This window comes from Littorina saxatilis, linkage group LG1 (assembly GCF_037325665.1).
Source record: "Littorina saxatilis isolate snail1 linkage group LG1, US_GU_Lsax_2.0, whole genome shotgun sequence".
NCBI lineage: Eukaryota > Metazoa > Mollusca > Gastropoda > Littorinimorpha > Littorinidae > Littorina > Littorina saxatilis.
Genome location: NC_090245.1, coordinates 36,862,165 through 36,867,319, shown reverse-complemented (window position 1 = coordinate 36,867,319; position 5,155 = coordinate 36,862,165). Strand labels below are relative to the sequence as shown.

Genomic DNA, 5,155 nt, shown 5'->3' with positions numbered 1-5,155 from the left:
GTTGGAGTGATTGGGTCACTTTAAAAATTGTTTGTTTTTTTTTGGAATTTGTTGTATTTGCCTCCAACTACATTTTTTGTCTGGTTGATTTAGATTAAGTTAATCTCATTAGTAGTGTATATATAGTTATTTTAAGTTACTATTTAAAACTTTGAATTGGATTGTTTCACTTCATAAAATGTTTGTTGTTGTTGGAACTTTGTTTTCATTTTGCTTCCAACTGCGTCTTTCTTAATTAGACTTTACTTATTTTGGGTTTGATTTTCTGATTTAGTACTTAGATTGTTGATTAGTCTTAAGTATTTACTTGTGTTTGCATTTTTGAACTTTGAATTTTTCCTCTTATTTGTGGTTTGGGGTTGTTGTTTTGTTTGTACTTGTATATATGTTTGAAGATTCGTTTTGACTTCATTGACTGAATATTTGACTTTCATTAAAACTGTTGGATATTTTTGCGTGAGATTTACGCCAAAACGTATTTGGATATAGTCTTGTGTTGACTATTGTATCGGGTTAAAGATTTTTTGTGGTACTTGACAGATTTCAAATAGATTGCTTGAACTTGCATTAATCTTTGAAACTTTTTCAAATTTGTTGTTTCTAAACTTGGACATATGTTGGTGTGATTTTGAAAGTTCAAAACTTACACAATGGAGAGCGAAGATGATTATGATGCGTTGTTTGAAAAGTTCGTTAAACAGGCAGAGACTTTGGGTCTGGCTGCAGATAAACGTGAGAAATACGTGAAAGAGAGTTTTGATCGTTTAGAGAGAAAACGAGAAAAAGATGAGAAGCAAAAAGAAAGGGAAGAAAGACAAAAAGCATTAGAAATGGAAGAAAGACAAAAAGAAAAAGAAAGGGAAGAAAGACAAAAAGAATCAGATAGACAAAAAGAAAGGGAAGATGCACAAATTGAAGAAAGTCGAAGACAAAAAGAATTGGACCGGGAAGAAAGAGACAAAGAGAGAGAACACCAGTTAAAGCAAAGAGAGCTTGAGATTAGGCAGGCTGAAATTAGTGCTGGGTCGCGTGGACCACAAAATGGTCGGGATTCTCACACTAATGTAGGTGCTCGCCCTGTTTACCCCAGGCTCCCTGCATTCAGGGAACAGCAAGATGATATAGACTCATACTTGTTCCGATTTGAAACTCATGCAAAATCTCTGGGATGGGAAGAGACAAGGTGGATCACGTACTTGTCTGCTCTTTTAGAGGGCAATGCATTAAACCTATACCATAGCCTTGCTGCTGCTGGTGAACTAACATACCAATGTTTGAAAGAAAACTTGCTGAAGAAATTTCAGTGCACGTCTGAGACATTCAGGCAAAAACTCCGTAATATCCGTCCAAGTGAAAAGGAACCGTTCCAAACTTTTGGGATTGAGTTAAGACGACTATTTGATCGTTGGGTTGCGCTATCTGACATAACCACAGATGTTGAGGGTTTAGTGAACTTGTTTCTGGGAGAACAATTCCTTGAAAGCGTTTCAGCTGACTTAGCAACTTTCATTCGGGAACGAGGTTTAGTTACTTTGGATGAGATGGTCAAAGCTGCCGAAAGCTATCGCTTAGCGAGACCTGGGAAAAACTTGTCACGAAAGTCTGGGCCCACCATTTTTTCTGCAGGTTCGTGTAGTCACGAAGAGTACGCTGCAGCTGCTTTTGCACAAAGCAATAATACTAGAGGTGGTCCGCAGTCGCGGAGGTTTGGTTCCAGTTTTGCTGGTCGTAGACAAGGTAACTGGAGCTATGGCAGAGGTACGTCTGATGCTCAGGCACAGTCACAAGGTGATACATACTATCCTCGTGGAAGTAGACGCAATCGTACTGGTGGTCGCAGAGGTGGTTTGTCCCGGAGCGGAGATACTTGTCTGTTATGTCATGAGAAAGGACATTGGTCAGTTCAGTGTCCCTTACGGACACACCCTCAGAACCCTTGTCTGATTTGTGGGATTGACGGCCATGACAGGTGGTCTTGTCCGAAGTATCTGATTGAATCAGGTATATATGAGCGAGTCGAGTCAGGAAATGCTGTTGTCGCAGACATTTGTGTTTCAGGAAATTCTGCTGTTGCGGAAGTCGTTTCACCAATTACTCAGGATGTTGGAAGTCTGAAGTTGGAACATGGTAGTGTTAACGGGAGTGAGTGTACAGTACTTCGAGACTCAGGTTCTACGATTTCTGGAGTGCGTAGTGGATTGGTGTCAAAAGACCAGATGGTCAGTAGAAAGGTCACCTGTAAGACATTTGGTGGGGAGGTCCTTACTTATCCTCAGGCGAAAGTTAAAGTTGAGACACCTTATGTGTCGGGAGAGATGGTTTGCTGTGTTCTGAATGATCCTGTGGCTGATTTGATCATAGGCAACATTCCGGGGATTTCAGGCGATGCAGACTGTTTTCCTGATGTTGAGGGGGTTGCGACTCGTGCTACTCGTGCGCAGGAAAAGAGAAGAAACCCTCCTGATAAACCTGTAATTCTGACTCCAGATCAGAAGGTTGCGTGTTTGAATCAGGACTTGGCAGTTGTTCGAGAAGAACTCAGTCAGTTGCGTGCTGAACTGAACAGATTAAAAGGTGGTTTTTCACTGGCTACGAGTGGAAAGAGTAGGTCGATAGAGACTACTGATGCTGTAGGCCATGGTGGCAATCGCAGAAAGAGGTCAAGAAAATGGTTTGCTTGATTTTGACTACTTGCTTGTTTAGCATCAGGAACATAAGTCGTAGTACTATGTTGGAAGAGTCGTAGACTCAAGGTATGAAAATTGAAGATGCTAAAGAAAGACATTACATGTTTGAGCTGGAAAGCAACATGACTGGAAATTGTGAGTTGATAGAAAAACTCAGTGAAATCTTCCTAGAGAAGGAAGAAGTACTTTATCAGACATAAAGTAGTGTTGTTACACATATATGATCAGTGAATAAGAAATTTGTTTCTTATGTCAGCTACGACAGTTTTGATCCGTGGTGGAATGCGATATGAACATTGAAGTTCGGTGAAGTAGTTACCCTCTTTTACCTGTTATCCGAAAGAAAAAATAACCTTGGTCGGTCATTTTTTTTCTGGGAGGAGGGGGTAATGTGACAAACGGATTTGCACATAGTGTATATTGGAGTTATGTGACTCAGGTGTACAGAATTTATGGGCCACGAACTTTGAGTGGACACCGTACAGGGATACGTCACTGACGCAGTGCAGTGGTGTCGGTGACCAATCAGAGCAGAGTATAGACCGAGGTGGCGTTGTAGAGATAATACAGGCTCAGAGCTTTGCAGACTGTCGACAGGAGAGGACGTGTCTCCTGATTGTAAAGTTGCTCACCGGGCGCTAGAGGTCGTTTGGAGACTCGTGTCGCGGTTACTGAATCAGTAGATTCAGCTGCTGTGTTTACAGGTATTTATTGAATTGATATTTTACTCGGAGATATTATTTTGCTCGGAAATATTGACTTGAGAAATGACCGGGAGAGTCATGTGTGAATTAGCTGGAAAACGTGCGCGGTTGTCAGCCATTGTTGAAAAAAGAATGTTTACATGTTTTTCGGAAATGAATTCGCTTATGAGTTAGCGGGTGTATATACTGTAACCGCATAAGATAGTTGCCGGTAGTGATAAAGAACGTTATAAAAGTTTATTCAAGTATGGAGACTTATGGTAGTTTAAACTTGTGTATTCTAGCACCCCGGGCCGAGTGGGTCACGGACGAATCCCGGGCCGAGAGCGGTCGCGGAAGAGGGAACGAGACGGGAGGTTCTGCCCTCATGCTCCAGCCGTGAGCTGTGGAGATGCTGGAGGGAAAGACGGCGTGAAGCGCTGCGTAACGGGAACCCCGTCCCATTCCACCACACGAGACAGTTGTGTGGGTGGGGTGAAGCAGTGTGTGCCACTGTATTTTGTGAGTACGACTGAGAGAATTTAACCAGCGTGATAGCTGAACAGATACGTTCCCGAGTGAATAACCACGAGACGTCGAGCGTCGTGGGGTTTGTTATCTGTGTATAACAGAACTGAATAGTAACAGAAGAATTGTTTGAGACAGTGTCTTCGTGTGTTTTGAGACAGACGGGCTTTCACGGAACAAAGCCTCAAGTGTTACGTGTGTGCACGAGAACTGTAGATTGCATGACATAATAACCTGTATGTAATTTTGTGCAGTTTGATTTCTGTGTGTTAACAGAAATAGTACTTTCATGTTGAGCGAAAGTGATCTGTAGAATGGATGTAGAATAATATGTTTATGTTGTGATTGAACATTCAAATAGAGGTACAGGGGCAAAGGGCTATACTGTGTTCTTGTCTTTGTGCCTGGTTGGAATGTGTGTGTGTGTGTGAAGAACAGTTATATAGTAAACAGAGAGTAGCACGCACAATTTTTGATAGGAGTAGATATAGATACATACAGACATGCATACATAAATTCCAGCCGTAACATGATGTCAGTTTTATAATAAAATGCTCATATTGGAAAAGTTAATATCTATGTGTCTGTATAACTCTTGAATGCTAACGTGAGTAGTTTATGTATTGTTTTGTTACTCTTTACGTCTGACTTTTTTCCTTCTTGTTTGGAAGTGGTTGTGTAAACGCGCGCGCATGTGTGTGTGTGTGTGTGTGTGTGTGTGTGTGTGTGTGTATGTGTGTGTGTGTGTGTGTGTGTGATCGGAGGGGTGTGTGTGTGTGTGTGTGTGTGTGTGTGTTTGCACTTACATTTAATTTCCACCACACATATACCCCTACCGCTTACATAGTCTATCAACAACAAAATAAAAAAATAAACACTTACGTTATCCCGGTGTGACCATGTCATATTTCTATTTTTAGTGCTGACCAACCAACATGGTCTAGCATGTAAGGTCTTGCGTCTCTGTGGTGTAATACTCAGACGTGATCAGTCTCTAACCTAACATTATGTATGACTGACTGTAGAACAACTCTTGTTCGGTGTAAAATGTACCTCCGAAGTTTATAACACCCACATAAAAAACAACAATCTGAGTCTACTTGTTAAAACTTTTGTTATATGTGTACTTCAGCTCCCATCCCTCTCATCAGTCGAGCTAACTTCCGCACCCACCCCACACCATTTGTCTAGCACTAATCTAAGCATTAAACCCTAATCAACCCTCGGGGTAGGCAAACCACCTCCTATTAAACTTCT

General features: G+C 41.5%; 1 long non-coding RNA gene across 1 annotated transcript; it reads left to right on the top strand.

Annotated features, from left to right (window-relative positions):
- The first annotated feature begins 308 nt into the window (after window positions 1-308).
- Window positions 309-4,278, top strand: LOC138968523 (uncharacterized). The gene is made up of 2 exons (XR_011456216.1): window positions 309-3,391; window positions 3,676-4,278. It is a non-coding gene; the product is annotated as an uncharacterized lncRNA (long non-coding RNA).
- The last annotated feature ends 877 nt before the right edge of the window (window positions 4,279-5,155 follow it).